The following is a 21,089-nucleotide window of genomic DNA, read 5'->3' as shown; positions in this document are numbered from 1 at the left end:
TTTTTTCTTTTAGGGCTGTCAGTCAACAAGCTTAAAAAAAAAAGGGTATTTTGGTGATAATCCCATACAAATAATGGTACTTCATATTATTTATCTATTTTTTTTAGAAAAACAAAATTATATAAAACTAGCAAGATGCTAGAAAGAAATTATAAAGAGTTCTAAGAGATTTTGAAGCCAAACATTTCAGTTATCTAAAGCGTAACCAATCAAAGACAGAACTAACAATGAAATCAAAGATGTGGCTCTTTTTGAACGATCCCGAGTTAAAGATAACATCGTTTCTATACTTCCAAATCGACCAAAGGATGGCGATGTAAGGGCATTGTGTGATGACCCGGAAATTCTGACCAAATTTAAACTTAATCTTTAACGTTTCCGACACGATAAGCAAAGTCTATGAAGTTGAATCCTAAAATTCTTGAACTATTCAAATACCCTTCGATTGTTCTCAACGATTCGCGAACAAATATATGTAAATAGATACATATATATACTATAACTTGAAAACGTAACAAAGTGTTATGAAAACAATACTGTGCATTAACCTTATTGGTTTGATTATCTGATTGATATATTTAACTACGGAGTTAAAAGATTATGCCAAACGATTGAATTAAAAGATATTTATTAAGTCCCTTAAGAATTATGATATTATTACGGGTCTCTGTTGTGAGGTCCACGTTGATTTGGGAAATCATTCATTTAACGGTATTCGAAATAAATGGTAAAGTGTTTGTTCATATAACGTAATTTGGAACTTTGGTTAAAAGATATATAAATAACTTGCGATATGTATTTTAAAAACGTGTTTATTAATATTGAAAATATATATTTAACAATATGATAAAATATAATATTAACTTGGTCATAAAACGAATTGTTATTATATATATAGTAACAAATAGCGAGACGATGATTTATAGAAGTAAATGACCAAAACACTCAAGTGTATAAGTTATAATTCTAGTGGTATAGTTTATGGATAATTTAAGACTATATTTTGATAAAGGTACGATCCGCAAAACGTAAAGTACCAGTTTTCTCAGTATACGAAAGGACGTTCGAAAAACCGGAACCGGGACATAAGTCGAGTGACGACGTACGACTTATCGGAACGAAAATTACAAGTCAACTATGCACGTGAATTTAATATAATATATAATATATTTAATTAATTTAAATTATATATATTATATATATTATTAATAAATATGTCGACAAACAAAAATACAAAAAATTGTGAGCTGGAATCCTAGGCCATGCGATCGCATGGCCATTACACATAGAAACCATGCGATCGCTGTCACGACCCTACTTTTTCCGTTATCGTTTTCAGTTAATTATTTAACGACCGTTAACTGTTAGTGTGCCACGTCATTTCAATGACCTATATTATTATTATTTGTAATAATATGTATATATTAATTATTATGTGTTATGTGAATATTTGTATTCATATTTTAATTTATACGTTTCTACGTCTCGCGGATTTCCATCCGGCGAATCTTTTTGGTTTTCAAACCAACGGTCGAGTTTTTGGGACATTTAAATCCTAAATATTTTAAATATGATATTTTAAGATCATATTATTATATAGTGTATTTATATTTATTTTTCGTCGCGCGTTTGTTATCTTTCCGAATTTTTAATCGCGTAAGTGCGTTTTCGCGTTTCGGGATTCGTTCGGGCTTTCGGGCCATAAGAATTTAAACATTTAACAAGTTTGGCCCACCATGGGGCCCACCCCACACCAAACTCGGCCGAACACCCCAAGGGGAGGGGGTGTTAGGCTCCCTTGCTTCTCATTTTTTTTGTATTTCACTTTTATTTCACCAAAACCTAATTTGCAACTTTTCTCTCTTCCTCCTCATTGCCTAGCCGTCGCCAACCATCACCTACATCACCATCTTCATCATTTTTCAAGCTTGGATCAAGGATTGATTAGTATAAACACGTTCCTCTCTTCATTCTCTACGCGATTACATAGTTTATTTCTCGATTAGGGTATAAACCCTAACCCTAGAACTTTCAATTTTTCAATTATTTTCTGTATTTTGATGTTTATTTAGTAGTATGATGTTTGTGGATTATTGTAATGGTGTTTGTATGCATAGATGTACTCATAATTGCATGTTTTCGGTTTATAAAATTCTGGACAGCAGCTATTTCGTGTATTCTGGGTTTGTGACTGATATAAAATTTAAAATAAACTATATATATGAGTTCCTCTCATCAAGACATTAATTTTAGACTCCGGATTCATGTCTTTTCGATTCCCGGAGCCCTAGTTATGATCAAATTACTTTTTGTTAAAATTGAATTGTGATATTGACATGAACCAGGTTTGGTCCGACTTTGTGACCTTCCTTGGAGTCTTTAGGGTGTGTTAGTGTGTTAGGACTGATGGTGGGACGAACTTTCATGTTCGGGTCACCTAAATCCGAGCCACGGTTCACCCGTTTTGACTAAAACACGGTTTTGAGTAAATTGAAGGTCCAAGTGGTGTCATGGCTGATTACCACGACTTGTGGACTGTTCTTGGTGTGTTCTTGAGTGCACCATTGTGTCGGGTGGTTTGAATAGGCGGAGATGCATATAAGGCTCGCCAGAAATCGACACCCGGGGCTCAAGATACGACCCGATGAACTTTTGAATTAAAACTTATGATTAATTCTAAAACTTATGATAAAAATAATAAATTTCATTATTAATTAATTACTAATGATAAAAGAAGTAATTATTATTATTTAAGACTTATGATATAAATATTTATTATATCATTTAATTATTATTTATGATTTAATTAACATTTTAATTTAACTTACGATTAATAATACTTTTATTATTATTGGAAAATACTTATGATAAGTATTAAATTCATTTTATGAGATTATTATTATAAGACTTATAATAAAGATTAAATAATTATTTAATTATTATAAGACTTAATTATTATTTAATTATGATTTAATTATTAAATACTTATGATTTAATAATTATAATTAGAAACTTATGATATGGTTAATAATTCATTATTAATTAATAATACTTATGATATGATTTAAAAATTTATTATTAATTAATAATACTTATATTATGATTAATATTTAATTAATTAATTAAATACTTATGATATATTAATTATATCACTTTAACTTATATTAACTTTAATAATTCATTTTAGTTAATTAAACTTATGTTATGACTTAATTATACACTTTTAACTTTAATAAACATTATAACTTATGTTATTATTATAATTTACACTTTTCAAATTAATGTTGACTATATTTGACCAAGGTTGACTTTTGAGTTGACTTTCGGTTGACTTTGACTTTCAGTTGACTTTTGTTGACTTTCTAAATAAGGAAACTTTCCTAACTTAAAAACTTTCTAAAAATAGAACTTTCTAAATTTGGAAACTTTCCAAAAATAGAAACTTTTCTAAAATAGAAACTTTCCAAAAATAGAAACTTTCCTAAAATAGAAACTTTCCAAAAATAGAAACTTTCCAAAAATAGAAACTTTCCAAAAATGGAAACCTGCTAAAAATAGAAACTTTCTATAAATAGAAAGTATGTGTCCGTACGCTGTTCCAGTCAAACCGATGCTTGCCGAGTATTGTTCTATGTCTACTTGCAACATGTACAATAGCTATCATACTAAGACTTGACCTAAGTTAGTTATTTATATCGACCTGCTTTATTTATAGGTCGACGTTGTGATCATTCCTGATCACTTTACTCTATTTGATGTTCGCTTGTTTGTGTGGTTTCTTCAGTTGCTTTTAAGGTGAGTTATAGTCCCGTTTTTACATACTTTTCAAAGTATATTTTTGGGATGTGATTACATGCATTTTTATTTACATTTAGACACAAGTAACAGTTAAATTTAATTATTCATTGTGAGTTGGACAAAAATATTCCCTAGTCTGGTAACTGTAATCATTGGTTTCTACCGGTGAACGCGAATCCTACGGATAGATCTATCGGGTTTGACAACCCCATTTCGAGCTAGTCGCGCTAGCAATTTATAATCAGAATGTTTAGTACTTCGTAATTTGTTGTAGATACACTATCCAAGTGTATATTTTTATTGTGTTTGGCAAGGGTAAATAAAGGGTTAAGTGGTTACCAGGTGGCTCATTGATAATGGAATAATGTTTTATGTTTTCTAACATTTTTAAATCTTGTGGTCTAAAGTTTACTTATTATTTAAACCTATAATTCACTCAACCTTTGTGTTGACAGTTTACTTGCATGTTTTCACAGGTACTTGAGTTTTGTGATGCTTGCGCTGTGTTTAGAGGAGTCTGCATGCATTTGGGCAGATTTTATGAAACAATTTATGAAACTTAAGATTGCATTCTATTTTTGGATAATTTAAACTTGTTGGTTTGTTAGCAAGGTTTTGTGTCAACTTTTGGTTTATTACTATGGTTGGTTGTTTTGAAACTACATATTTTGGTTTGTTTCCTTTTTGGGAAACTTTTGAAGTAAAAGAATGCAACTTTGTTTATTTAATTCATTTAAGTCCGATCAAGCTGTGGGACCAACTGGCGGATCCGTTAAGTGTTTTGACGGGGTCGTCACAATCGCATGGGGTCTGAAATCTGGCCACATCTATAAATTTGATCGTTTTTCTGATTTATGATGCATTATTCACTTCTATCTATCTCGTACTCCCTCTATATTATTATTATTATTATTATTATTATTATTATTATTATTATTATTATTATTATTATTATTATTATTATTATTATTATTATTATTATTATTATTATTATTATTATTATTAAGATTAATATTATTATTATTAATCTTATTATTATTATTGGTATTTTTAGATATCGTTATTATTAGTATTATACATAAAATACTACGACGAGGTTATGAACGTGTCACTTTCAAAATGGGTTTCGAGCGGGATAGAGCTAAGGAAATTATGGGTTATAGCTATGGAGGTTATGGGTAATATTCGTGGGTAATATTCGCAAGTCAAACCTAGTGTTTATCATCTCCGTTACGTCTACGTACTTTCCTACAATATTGAATCTCAATATTGATACGTAAGCACTCATATTTTATCTTTTATATATTAATTGTGTATCCATGTCTAGTGCTCGAGTATATATATTTATGCATGCTTGTATGCTAAATTTCGTCGTTAAACAGTTATGATGAATCATGAAGTAAATACATATATTAATGATAAAAGGTATATGATATGCATGTTTTTGGAAAGCTGGCGAAAAACCAATAACTTTTCATTTAGAAATCGCGTAATTTCAGTGAACGAATTAAAATATATGATCAACTGAATTATGATTGACATTAATTGAAATTGCTTTTGAATCTGCAATTAATATTTAAACCACTTGTTTGTAAGATTGATAAATTGGATTTTTGAATATTACCAGCCGAGTAAATGAATCCTTATATAAGGCACGTCTCGTTTTGTTGAACTATTGTCAAAATTGACTTTTTGAAACGACTTTGGATAACTATTGTATGTCGATCTCGAGCATTAGGATTGTGATACACTATGACCTGACCTAGCATGATAGACATTTATTGACCAACATATGTTCTCTAGGTCGAGATCTACGGTTATTTGATATTCCGAGTTTCGGTCACATTTCGGTGAACGACTTTATATGCTGCTAAGGTGAGTTTCATTTGCTCCATTTTTAAATGATTTTGCAATATATATTTTTGGGCTGAGAATACATGCACTTTATTTTAAAAACAATGGACACAAGTACATACTAAATTCTATACTGAGTTTGAACCGAAAATCCCTTAGCTTTGGTAACTAGTAACTGCCGGTTATAAGAACTGGTGGGCGCGAGTAGTAGTATATGGATCCATAGGGCTTGATATCCCCGTCCGAGCTAGAGCGCTAGCCTTTTAACGGACGTATGCTATTTGAGAAGCGTACACGTTGGTTTGCGTGTATTATTAAGATGATTATACAAAGGGTATAAATTATATATACGTTAAGTTTAGTTACCAGGGTGCTCAATTTCGTAGAATATTTTGATAAACGTTTCTGGATGAAACAACTGAAATCTTGTGATCCACCTTTATGTACAAATTATACGAAACAATAAAACTATGAACTCACCAACCTTTGTGTTGACACTTGTTAGCATGTTTATTCTCATGTTTCCTAGAAGTCTTTCGCTGTTTGCTTATATGTTAGACAAGCTATGTGCATGGAGTCATATATGGCATATTTTTCAAGGAAACGTTGCATTCACCAAATCATCACCATGTATCTTATTTTGACTGCATTGTCAATGGAAGTACTTGAAATGCCCCGTCCTAATCCATCTGGACGAAGTCATCAACATTTGATTCCAGAGCGATGATCGACTCCAAGTAATGTCCTTAAAATGAGAAAATGCACAGCGGAAGATTTCTTTCATACCTGAGAATAAACATGCTTTCAAGTGTCAACCAAAAGGTTGGTGAGTTCATAGGTTTATCTTAAAACAATAAAATTCATCATTTTGATAGACCACAAAATTTAAATGCTGCATGGTACAAATGGGCCCGAATCCTATACCCACCTGTAATGTACATGCTATAACTTTTAAATACAGTACATCTTTCTCGCGTATGAAACCATTTTCATAAATCATAGTAACCGTACACATATCTCGTGCACAAAAATAACATACACATAACCTGTGTATAAAATCATTCTCTCGATATATAACATTCACATCAACTGGTGGCAATTATCATGTTCACATAATTCAATGGTGGCAATTATCATGTCTACATAATTCAATGGTGGCAATTATCATATCCACATAATTCAACAATAATCCGCAGAACTTCTGTCTGCATAATAATTCATTCAAGGAATGTTTTGCTTGTGTCTATCTCGTCAAACATTTATAAAAGCATTTCATGTATTCGCAGTTCAGAATATATTTCAAAAGCATTTAATAAAGCAGTTATGAAAACAGTGCATGTATTCTCAGTCCCAAAAATGTAAAGAGTAAAAGGGAATCAAATGAACTCACCATACTGTATTTTGTAGTAAAAATACATATAACGACATTGAACAAGACAGGGTTGGCCTCGGATTCGCGAACCTATATCATTTATATATATATATTAACACATATAATTAACATGTAATAATAATCAAACCCATTTGTATATATTAATTTTACATTACACATTTAAAATAGTAATACAATATTTATATAGTTATCATATATGTATTTGATATATATTTTTATATAAATAACTTTTGGTTTGTTAAAATAATAATTTTAATAATACTAAAACAGTGTTGATAATAATAATATTTAGGTTTCATAATGAAATATTAATTTTTGATAATAATACTAGTTATTTTATTTGTTGTAATTATAATAATGATAATCTTAATAATAATGTTAAAAGTAATAATAGAAGAAATGTTATTACTAATAATAATAATGATACTATTAGTAATTAGTAATGATAATAATAATAAATAACAACAACAACAATAATAATAATAACAACAACAACAACAACAACAACAACAACAACAACAATAATAATAATAATAATAATAATAATAATAATAATAATAATAATAATAATAATAATAATAATAATAACAATAATAATAGAGTTCTACCTTAAAAAGCTCCAATAATAAACTGTCTTAGCTCGGGCTCGAACCCAAAACCTCTCAGTTAAACAACACAACACCAACCATTGATCTGCCACTTACTTTTCTGTTTTTAATACCCGGAATAAAATATATATCATGTATAAACCCGTTTTGTGTATTTTCTTAAACTCAAAACCAATTCATCATTATCGTTATCATATTTAAGTAACATTATCATCTGAATTGAATCGTTATCATCATCGTTTTCATGATGTCATACATCATTAGTTTCCATTTCTTATCTTCATCTTTTCGGCCCAACCACCTTAGGGTGCACAGCCCAATAGCAGGCCCCATTTGCAGGTCTAATTAAGTTACTGAAACCCAAAGATTTTGGCCCATATAATCAACAATCTAAAAGGTTTAAGTGACCCAGTGATAAACCCATTAAGCACAACCACGTACTGTAGTCGGTTAAATAGAAACAAGACGTAGCTGCAGAACAACAGCCGTATGCAGTAGCAGTTTTTAATGAGTGTGTGTATGTATCTGTTAAACGGAACAGGAATAGGAATACAACATTCATCATCATAATTTATTAACGATTCAATATCAATTTACTCATTTGTCATCGATCATTCTAACAGGAAGTAACAAGAGATGCTGGATCACAGCCCACAAGAAAAAGGATCATGGCCCACGTAGCAGCAACTTATAGAATTCGATTCCACACTGGAACACTTTAATAATTGAGGCGGCCAACAGAGATAACATAATATTGTGAACTAGATCCCACGTAATTCGATTTTTAAGTATGTGATAAACTTTAATCGATTTGTCTTCTTAGCATGACAAGTGGATCATGATTTTTATGACTTTCGGTTTAAAAGGAAATCAACAGCCTTATATATATGTGATTTCTGATAAGCAGGCTAAATAAACAAAAAAAATAAAAAAATAAAAAAAACACACGAAGGTTTCTAGGGTTTTCTGGCTTTACTTTCAGTTATACAGCAGATAGAAAAAAAATTGATCATATGAGGTTGTGGTGATTCTTGGGTCGCTAGAGGGCAAATAGCAGTAGTAGTTTTAGATGGTGGATGTGTTGGTGTTCGATGGAATAGGTCATAAAACAGAAATCATGGCAGCGGTAAAGGAGATTAGAAGAGAGAGAGGAATGGTGGAGGTTCATGGTTTTCTTGATGTTTGGCATGTTAACCGAAACAGAAATATAGTATACGAGTAGGAGTAGCATGAAACAATAATCGAGAAGAAGTTATTTAATGGTGGTTTGTCAAACGAATGGAAATAGAAGACAGAAATATATGTGCGAAGGTGGCGATGGGTGACTTGTCTGGTTACTTGACAACAATAAAATGGAAGTAGAAAGCTACGTGTTGGTTCGTCGGATAATAAACAGCAAACGAAAGAAAAAAAATATGATGATGGTGGTGGTTTTGCAGCTATACAGTAGTAGCAGCACAATTCAAAAATATTTTGTAAGTATAATCGAATTTGATGGCCGAAGGTGTTGATGGCTTATTGTTTCGGCTTTTAACAGAACCTCACAACAATTATGTATGATTAGGTTGGTTTAATTATTTGATGGTTTTATAGTAGTATAAAGGATGAGGGTAGTTCGGTTTAATTCATTCTGTAAAATCTGTTGTAATTGATAATAATTGATAAGATAAAGAATTGAATTCCCTGTAGAGAAATAAATCGACCAAAAGAATCAGTTTAAGGAGAAGAATACAAAAAATAAAAAGGGAAATTGACTTGTAGCGATATTGGAAATCTTCTGCTTGATTTTCTTTATAAAAAGATTGTTCAGATAGTGATAGGAAGGATTTAGACAAAATTTGTGTAACAAACTTTGTACGATCTATATATTATCAGATTCTTAACTTATCTAATTAATATTAATAATTAACATAAAACTATTAATAATAAAAATAATACAATAATATTAATACTAATAAATAATAATATTAATAATAATGATAATAATTGTTAATAATGAGGTTAATAATAATATTTGTAATAATAATATAATAATAAAATGGATAATGATAAATGTGATAAAAAAAATTTAAATGTTAATTTTTAGTATAAATATTAATATTAATAAATAATTATATCAATAATTAAGATCATGTCTTTAATAATAATTTTTCTATTTAACATCTTAAATTCAATGTTCATAATTTGTTAGTTAAAATCATAACAATATTTATAAAATTTTTAATAATGTTAGTATTGATAATAGTATTAATAACATTGATAATAATAGTTGTAGTTATTTAAATAATAATAATGATATTATTTATATTAATATTGATATCATCAACATTAGTAATAGTAATGATATAACAAATTAAATGTATCAAATTCATATATATATTATATATAATAATATTAATAACACTGATATTAATGCATGATAATAACACGACAACTATATTGTAACCAGTAATTAAATTTTAATATAATAATATCACACCTTAATAATTATGTAATATTTAGTAGTATTTAATGGTACTGAGATTAATTAATAATGTATATAATAATAATATAACAACTAGAATTAACTTGTAATTACCTATAATATATTACCAATTCATTATACCATATCTATACACATAAATGTTCGTGAATCGTCGGGAATAGTCACAGGGTAAATGAATTAGTTCAAACATTCTGAGATTTAATTAAATAGACTTTGCTTATCATGTCGAAACTATATAAGAATAAAGTTTAAATTTGGTCGTAAATTTCCGGGTCGTCACAGTACCTACCCGTTAAAGAAATTTCGTCCTGAAATTTGTTTGGGATGGTCATGGCTAACAATAAAAATGTTTTCATGATAAATATGAGTTGATAAACTAATATTTTATCACCGTTGCGTAATATAGGTAAGATAATTTGATTATTCGAAGAGTACGAGTGAAGCTTATCACAAAAGAGTGAAATGAGTAAATGAAGATTCGACTTAATTGGTGACGTCGTCACGATTGAATTTAGAAAAAAATTGTGTCTTAACTTTTGACGTTGTCTTGGTTGAATTTCGGAATTCAAGAGATTTAAAAGAATATCTATGAAATCTATAAGATCTGATTTTTCGGGATTTATGAAAATTAAGATCTTTTTAATTAAATACGATGATCTGCCTCGATTACTCTGTCTGCTATTTCCATTAAAAATTAAACTTTTTCCGTTCCATAACTTTTACCACTCCTATACTCAATTCCCAAATTTAAAAGATTGTGAAATGCTTAATCCAGTTCTGATCCTTGTCCTTATCCTGACTATCGTACTGATCGTTCTTCTTTTCCAACTTCCACCAGAAGAATCTGTTTATTTCTACTATGCTCTAGGGATTATTGTATTTATAATCCTCCCGTATCTTTATATTGTTATACGCACTGATATCCATGGTTTGTAATTTCTGTGTTGTTATTGGGCTTTATATTTTCTCTTATATCTTGGAGTTCTTTGCCTTTTTATTATCTTCTCGATCTTTAGTAAAGCGAGTAACGGTCCAGAATTCGTAAGTATGGAATTTCAAATGAACTTAATGTTCTAAACAAGAAAGAACATAATGGCACGATTTTATTTGTCAAATTACCAGAACCACTGAGAATAGAAACTATCAAGAATACACTTTCTTGATATGTTCAGAAGTTAAGTAGAATGGAAGAGTTATGTAACATGGCACATGATGACGTTATGATCTGTGAATCATCACGTTCCATTAGAAACTCAGCATGAACTACTGTAATATAATCACGTTGATCAAGTGTCATTATATTATACTAACTCATGCATCAGTTCCCAACATTACTTCAATAACATTCATATTTTAAGCTCGAAAGTTTACAGAATATAGAAACTAACAGTTTCTATATGATGTAACACTGATAGCACGAAGAGATTATTGATTTTAGACAAGAATAGTTATGAAAATATCTTCAGAAATATGGAGGATATTTGTAATGAAAGATAAGATAATATCTTTGAATATCTAAGATCATAGGATGATGGAAACTATTGTCCACAAGGGTTTAGAGTAAGGAGCAAGATATTCGCTAAAGACTGCAGTAGGTATTGAATCATTTGTATTCTTTTAAGTCAAACTTATTCTTTGTGATTTGTCCACGGCTTCCTTCATAGTTTCGCATAATCCGCTTTTCGGTACTAAATTTTCTATTTAGTGTTTCCAATACTCCATTCTTTATCATCAAACTTTCGATGGTTAAGGTTGTTTACGGTTGTCTACGGTTTCTGTTGCTTCATTCAGCTTTCTCAAAATTTGGAGTATTGATTCGTAGACTGGGTGCTTTTCAGAATTTCAGAATAAAAGTTCATACTTCTAGGCTATAAATGTTATATGTATACATATATCTGTTGATGTAGACATGCTGCGAGATTTCAAAATACTGATTGCAAATTCTCGGTAATTAGAATGGAAATTCTCGTTATAAGATGTGAATGAGTATATGATAGAGTTTCAACGAGTATAAAGATTTTTCGGAAAGTCAAAGATCAACGGAGTTGTTGGTAAATTTACTGCTAATGTGGTTAGATATAAACGGTTCCCCGATATTGATGACGAAAGACAACTTATATATCAGGGTTATAATAAACTAATCCGAGTGAAAAGTCGAAGTTGACTTGTTGGAGCTGTGACAAAATTGGCTATTTTGAAAAAAAGAAATTGCAAAGTTATTTTCAGTAATAACAACGACAAAGGAGCTAGCACAGATACGTGTTAAACGTTTACTCAGGTTCCTAGTATCTTCAGGTGCATAACTATACGTATTAATCTTTCCTTCCGTAGATGAAGTGCGGTTGGTTCATCTTCTCGATTGAGGTGTTTTCATGAATTACGAAAGGTTTGAACGCAGATTGTAATTGTCAAGATACAAATGAGGTTTAAGATGAAATCAAGTGGCAAACTTGAAGAATTGTTTAGTTTCATATGTTATAGTCAATATTTTAGGTCATTTTAATTGTCCAATGTTGGTAGTCCACAGTTGATAGTCCACAGTTAGCAATTCAATAATTCATATATAGTTTAATATATAATATTCGAATTAATTAATACGTATCGTGACCCGTATTCGTCTCAGACTCGATCACAACTCAAACTATATATATTATTGTATAATCAACCTCAACCCTGTATAGCTAACTTCCACATTACTGCATATAGAGTGTCGATGGTTATTCCAAATAATATATATAAATGCGTCGATATGATATGTGAAAACCTTGTATACGTGTCCCGATATTTAAAGTGCATAAAATAAATAACAGAAATTAAATGACGATACATAAAATTGCCAGAATTAAAATTGCGATAAATAAAATGCGATAAATAAATTGCGATAAATAAAAGGTAATACGGAATTAACAGTTAGCTAGGAACAGTTAGCTAGGAACAGTTAGCGTGGATTCTTAACAAAATTTCTCATAGTTAATTTGTTTGTTTCTAACAAATTTTATTTTATCCAATGTTTTCTTCATTATGCTACTTGTTGGATTCTGATAAATCAAAATCCAAATATGAAATTGGATGAAAATGGTTATTCTGTGGTGAATGGATTCGTATATCTGTGGATGTAAGTAGGATAATAAATGACTGTTGAATCAGATTCGAAGAATGTACAGTGTAACTTATTAATGTGAAATCTTAAATATTCCTCGGGTATTACCTACCCGTTAATTTTTTTTTTTCATTAACAGTTTGTTCAAAAGAATTTTTAATTACCATCTTTATGAAAATATATATACATATATATTTCCTTCAGATGTAATCATGGATTTAATGAGTTAATATAGTATTAAACTCATTTGGTTTACGGTCAAAATTAGAATACATAATCTCTGAAGCATTAGAGATTACATAATCACCATGTCGAACGAAGATAAATAATGTAGAATGATTCGTAGAACGATGATTATACTCGAAGTACAGAATGAGATATTGGGCATTTGATGTTGAAACTTATGTTGTTGGTGGTACTGTTGATGCCGGTGATATTGCTGAAGCTGGTAGATTTTGCACCATATTCTCCAAATTGATTACTCGAGCGCGAAGTTCGTTGACTTCTTATATTATTCCGGGATGATTGTCGGTCGGATCGAGCGAATGAATAAGGTTTTGAATCTGAGATAGTATATAATCGTGGCGAGATATTCGGGAAATGAGTGTGAAAATGGTATTTCGAACAGGTTTGCCGGTAAGTGCTTCAGGTTCTTCGTCAAGAGGTAAATTCGGTTGGTGAAAAGGATCGCCTTCTTCGCGTCTCCATTGATTAAGTCGACTACGAACCCATCAAGTGAATTGGTGGATACATTCTGGTGACACTGCTTTCGGAGCTTAGGTGAAACTCCATATCGGAATAGCTGTCGGAATCCGAGGAATTCGAACTGGTTGAGGGATTCATCTCGTACGATCAGATGAAGGATTTTTCGATAAGAAATAGATTATAGGATGTAGATTAGTACCCTGCAATACATAATTTACATATGCATATATAGTACTAAAATCTCATAAGTTACGGAGAAATCTACGGAAGCTGTCAGGCAAAGGTAACAATAACAAATACGCTAAGATATGAATTTATCTATACACAGTCTATGCAGTAGAGGCAGTAAGACGTGTCTAGACTTTAAGGATGATAAGCAAATAATTTTCGACACCAAATGATAAGCAAAACTTTTGACATGCAGACACGGTCGAAGGCCAGACTCACTAATGCATCTAAACAACTATCAGTTAGACATACTAATACAAGACTTGGTTCGCTAAGACCACCGCTCTGATACCAACTGAAATGCCCCGTCCTAATCCATCTAGATGAAGTCATCAACATTTGATTCCAGAGCGATGATCGACTCCAAGTAATGTCCTTAAAATGAGCAAATGCACAGCGGAAGATTTCTTTCATACCTGAGAATAAATATGCTTTCAAGTGTCAACCAAAAGGTTGGTGAGTTCATAGGTTTATCTTAAAACAATAAAATTCATCATTTTGATAGACCACAAAATTTAAATGCTGCATGGTACAAATGGGCCAGAATCCTATACCCACATGTAATGTACATGCTATAACTTTTAAATACAGTACATCTTTCTCGTGTATGAAACCATTTTCATAAATCATAGTAACCGTACACATATCTCGTTCACAAAAATAACATACACATAACCTGTGTATAAAATCATTCTCTCGATATATAACATTCACATCAACTGGTGGCAATTATCATGTCCACATAATTCAATGGTGGCAATTATCATGTCCACATAATTCAATGGTGGCAATTATCATGTCCACATAATTCAACAATAATCCGCAGAACTTCTGTCTGCATAATAATTCATTCAAGGAATGTTTTGCTTGTGTCTATCTCGTCAAACATTTATAAAAGCATTTCATGTATTCGCAGTTCAGAATATATTTCAAAAGCATTTAATAAAGCAGTTATGAAAACAGTGCATGTATTCTCAGTCTCAAAAATGTAAAGAGTAAAAGGAAATCAAATGAACTCACCATACTGTAATTTGTAGTAAAAATAAATATAACGACATTGAACAAGACAGGGTTGGCCTCGGATTCACGAACCTATATCATTTATATATATATTAACACATATAATTAACATGTAATAATAATCAAACCCATTTGTATATATTAATTATACATTACACATTTAAAATAGTAATACAATATTTATATAGTTATCATATATGTATTTGATATATATTTTTATATAAATAACTTTTGGTTTGTTAAAATAATGATTTTAATAATACTAAAACAGTGTTGATAATAATAATATTTAGGTTTCATAATGAAATATTAATTTTTGATAATAATACTAGTTATTTTATTTGTTGTAATTATAATAATGATAATCTTAATAATAATGTTAAAAGTAATAATAGAAGAAATGTTATTACTAATAATAATAATGATACTATTAGTAATTAGTAATGATAATAATAATAAATAACAACAACAACAATAATAATAACAACAACAACAACAACAACAACAACAACAATAATAATAATAATAAGAATAATAATAATAAGAATATAAGAATAATAATAATAATAATAATAATAATAATAATAATAATAATAATAATAATAATAATAATAATAATAATAATAATAATAATAATAATAATAATAATAGAGTTCTACCTTAAAAAGCTCCAATAATAAACTGTCTTAGCTCGGGCTCGAACCCAAAACCTCTCAGTTAAACAACACAACACCAACCATTGATCTGCCACTTACTTTTCTGTTTTTAATACCCGGAATAAAATATATATCATGTATAAACCCGTTTTGTGTATTTTCTTAAACTCAAAACCAATTCATCATTATCGTTATCATATTGATAATGCTAAAAACGAACATATATTTCATAGCATTATTCCCCAAGAAAGACAAGATTTTAGTTGGTATTGTTCGATTTACAAGCAATATTCATTTAAATATTAAAAAGTGAAGACAAAAGGCAGATTCGACAAATTGAAGACAAAAAGGTCCAAAGAGCTAAAAAGTACAAGATACAACTAAAAAGGTTCAAAATATTGATGAGGAACGTCTCAAAATGACAAGAGTACAAGTTACAAGACGCAAAGTACACGATATAAAAAAATACGCGAAGACGTCCGAAAATCCGGAACCGGGACCTGAGCCAAGAAGAAACGCCCGACGCAACGGACCAAAAATATCTAGTCTACTATGCACAAGAATATAATATAATATATATATAATTATATATAATTATATATTATATATATTATTATTATTATATTACGTCGGCAAGAAGAAAACAAAGCAATTTGGCTGGATCCAGGGTGGCCATGCGACTCGCATGGCCAGAAGCACAAATCCATGCGAGTCGCATGGAGTGAAAATGTTGGTCAGGTCCTATATAAAGCCAGTTTTCTGCCGAGTTTTAATCATCTTTTTTTTCTTCCTCTTCATACGTAAATATATTTATATTTATAATTTATATTTTAATTTTAATTATAATTCTAATAATAAGGGTATGTTAGCGAATGTTGTAAGGGTGTAAGTCGAAATTCTGTCCGTGTAACGCTACGCTATTTTTAATCATTGTAAGTTATGTTCAACCTTTTTACATTAATGTCTCGTAGCTAAGTTATTATTATGCTTATTTAAAACGAAGTAATCATGATGTTGGGCTAATTACTAAAATTGGGTAATTGGGCTTTGTACCATAATTGGGGTTTGGACAAAAGAACGACACTTGTGGAAATTAGACTATGGGCTATTAATGGGCTTTATATTTGTTTAACTAAATGAAAGTTTGTTAATGTTAATATAAAGATTTACAATTGGGCGTCCCTATAAATTACCATATACACTCGATCGGACACGATGGGCGGGGTATTTATATGTACGAATAATCGTTCATTTAACCGGACACGGGAATGGATTAATAGCCACTAGAATAATTAAAACAGGGGTGAAATTACATTCAAGGGTAATTGGTGTAATTGTTAACAAAGTAGTAAAACCTTGGTTTACACGCAGTCGATAACCTGGTGTATTCATTAAACAAAGTATTAAAACCTTGTTACAATTCGAATCCCCAATTAGTTGGAATATTTAACTTCGGGTATAATAATAATTTGACGAGGACACTTGCAATTTATATTTATGACTAATGGACTGTTATGGACAAAAACCAGACGGACATATTGAATAATCTAGGACAAAGGACAATTAACCCATGGGCATAAAACTAAAATCAACACGTCAAACATCATGATTACGGAAGTTTAAATAAGCATAATTCTTTTATTTCATATTTTATTTCCTTTATTTTATATTTAATTGCACTTCTAATTATCGCACTTTTATTGTTATTTAATCGCACTTTTAATTATCATACTTTTAATTATCGCAATTTAATTTTATCGCATTTTTATTATTCGCAATTTCATTATCGTTATTTACTTTACGCTTTAATTTAAAGTCTTGTATTTATTTTATATTTTACATTAGGTTTTAACTGCGACTAAAGTTTTAAAATCGACAAACCGGTCATTAAACGGTAAAAACCCCCCTTTATAATAATAATATTACTTATATATATATTTGTATTTTTATAAAAGTAAATTAATATAGCGTTGAGCTTTGTTTAAAGATTTCCCTGTGGAACGAACCGGACTTACTAAAAACTACACTACTGTACGATTAGGTACACTGCCTATAAGTGTTGTAGCAAGGTTTAAGTATATCCATTCTATAAATAAAAAAATATCTTGTGTAAAATTGTATCGTATTTAATAGTATTTTCCTAGTAAAATATAAGCTATTTTATATACACCTCGCTTCACATCAAGTTATTTTTGGCGCCGCTGCCGGGGAACATTCGCCAAAGCGAAACGTTATAATTTTTAATTTTTAAGTTATAATTAGTTTTTGTAAAATTTATATTTTTAAAAAAAATAAAAAAATATATAAAAAAAAAAGCTTTTAAAATCGAAAAAAAAAAATATTTTAAGTATATTTTTAGTTTTTTAAAATTAAGTTTTATTTTAATTATATATATATTTATCTTTTAAATATAAAACAGAAAAATATAAATAAATAATAAATATTACGTGACCTGTCATTTGAACCAGTCCAATTGAACCAGTTCAGGGTGTCCATGCGAGTCGCATGACCCACCCCCTTAAACCATGCGACTCGCATGAGGGGTCTGACAAGACCACAACCAAACCCTAAAAACGCATTTATTACGGTTATTATTTAATTATTATTATTAAACCCTAAACCTTATTATTATTATTATTATTAGTTTTAGTTTTAATTTTACTTTTTATTTAATTTGTTGTATTTAGTTTTAATTAGTTTTATTAAATTGTAAAATTTGTAGTTTTATTAAATAAATAATATAAAAATAATATTTTTATAAAAATTGTACTTTTTACAACTTTTTGTATATTTTTATATTTTGTACCTTTTTAATCGTTGTAGCGTAATATTTGTATCTTTTAGCTCATATTTAATTTTAAACTTAGTTTTTGCTATAGTTATTTTTACTCCTAGATTTTTAGGCTTTGCCGTAGAATTCCTTAAGTGTTTTTTTCTTTAGACTAAGATTTAGGTGCTTTAGAATTTTGCGACGCCTTTTTAAGTTTTAGTTTCTTTTTAAGTTATTTCCATTTGGGATTTAGTTTCTCCTGTAAGCTTTAATATTTTTAGACCTTTTACTATGTATCAATTATCATTCCAATTAGTAATATCAATTTGCGATTATAATTTTAAGTTAGTTGTAGTAATAAGGTTAAATTAGTTAAGTATTTTTAAGTTTTTATAAGTTTCTTTTATTTTTCCGTCACCTTTTATTTTTCAACCATTTTTTCTTTTTCAACCTTTTTCGACGAACTCTTTTTCTCTCTTATTTCTCGCCATTCTAGTTTTTAGGACTTAGAATTTTTTCTACTTCTTATCTAAATTTCTTAAAATTACGAAAATTTATTTTAAGTGGTTAAATTAATAGACATCAAAATTTTCTGGTTCGTAGTAATAGTTGGATTTGTACGTGGACCGGGTTATTGGAGCCAAACAGTCCTCAATTATATTGAGACCAAACGAATCCTGCCCCTCTGCTGCATCTTTTGGCTATTCGAAACGTGGGCAAAAGCAGAAAAGTCTATTGATTGGATAACTTATTATAATTTTTCTTTCCTTTTTAAAAACTAATAGGATATTCTGTGAATGCACCGAGCAAGACGTTCATCACCTTTTGTACGTTCACCACCTGTAACTAGATCAAGACATCGTTTAACAAATATAACCGCCGTTGATTTTTCTTTAGAATCGTCATCCAGTCGACCAAGTACTTCAATTCAAATTTCCGATAATCCATTTTTTGAACCCAAACTCACAATTGAGAATCCAGAAAATATTCAGGGACGGTTCGTAGATCCTGAACCATTAAACTTTCCTCCGGAACCACCAATCATTCAAACAGAGATTGTTGAGGAACGAACTATTAAATCAGAACCATCTAGTGATACCAAGTCAACAAATTCAATTATGGAGAATCTGGAACCTTTAAGTATGGAAGACCGAATGAGAGCTAAACGCACTGGCCAAGGTCACGCAATTACTCATCCAGACATTAATGCGCCAGATTATGAAATCAAAGGACAAATTCTACACATGGTGACTAATCAATGCCAATTTAGTGGTGCGCCGAAGGAAGATCCAAATGAACATCTACGTACCTTCAATAGGATCTGCACACTATTTAAAATACGAGAAGTGGAGGATGAACAGATATATCTCATGTTATTTCCCTGGACTTTAAAGGGAGAAGCCAAAGATTGGTTGGAATCGTTACCTGAAGGGGCGATCGATACATGGGATGTTTTAGTTGACAAATTTCTTAAACAATTCTTTCCTGCATCTAAAGCCGTAAGACTTCAAGCAGAAATTGTTACGTTCACACAAAAGCCAAATGAAACTCTATATGAGGCGTGGACAAGATATGGAAAGTTGTTAAGAGGATGTCCGCAACATGGTTTAGACACCTGTCAAATAGTACAAATATTCTACCAAGGATGCGACATCAGTACAAGAAAAGACATAGATATAGCAGCTGGTGGTTCTATTATGAAGAAAACCGAAACTGATGCTTACAAAATTATTGATAACACTGCTTCCCACTCACATGAGTGGCACCAAGAAAAAGACATCATTAGATCATCTAAAGCAGCTAGAGCCGATTCTAGCCATGACTTAGATTCCATTTCCGCAAAGATAGATGCTTTCGAGAGACGAATGGAAAAGATGACTAAGGATATTCATGCTATACGAATTAGTTGTGAGCAGTGTGGAGGACCACATTTGACAAAAGATTGTCTCAGTATTGAATTAACAATGGAACAAAGAGAGAATATTTCATACATAAACCAAAGGCCTGGAAATAATTATCAGAATAATTATCAACCGCCAAGACCGATTTACAATCAAAACCAGAATTATAACCGAAATATTCCATACAATAACCAACAAGGTCCTAGCAATCAACAAGTATCCAATAATACTTATAATCAGCAAAGACCGAATTTTCAAAACAAACCACCACAACAAACCGATGATAAAAAGCCGAATTTAGAAGATATGATGACGAAGCTAGTTGAAACTCAAATGCAGTTTTTCACATCTCAAAAACAAACCAATGAACAAAATGCCCAAGCATTTAGAAATCAACAAGCTTCTATTCAAAATCTGGAACAAGAAGTAAGTAACCTAGCAAGGTTAATAGGTGAAAGGAAACCGGGAAGTTTACCTAGCGATACAAACGCTAACCCCCGGAATGAAACAGCTAAAGCTATTACCACAAGAAGTGGTACAACACTTAAATCACCTGAAATACCTGTAACTT

General features: G+C 30.3%; 1 protein-coding gene across 1 annotated transcript in view; it reads left to right on the top strand.

Moving 5' to 3' along the window:
- LOC139853497 (uncharacterized) overlaps positions 1–21,089 on the top strand; it is a 96,266-nt gene that overhangs the window by 6,819 nt on the left and 68,358 nt on the right. The gene's annotated exons all lie outside the window — the stretch shown is intronic.

This window comes from Rutidosis leptorrhynchoides, chromosome 6 (genome assembly GCF_046630445.1).
Source record: "Rutidosis leptorrhynchoides isolate AG116_Rl617_1_P2 chromosome 6, CSIRO_AGI_Rlap_v1, whole genome shotgun sequence".
NCBI classification, from domain to species: domain Eukaryota; kingdom Viridiplantae; phylum Streptophyta; class Magnoliopsida; order Asterales; family Asteraceae; genus Rutidosis; species Rutidosis leptorrhynchoides.
The sequence above is the reverse complement of the archived record's forward strand: the minus strand, read 5'-3'. Positions and strand labels throughout refer to the sequence as shown.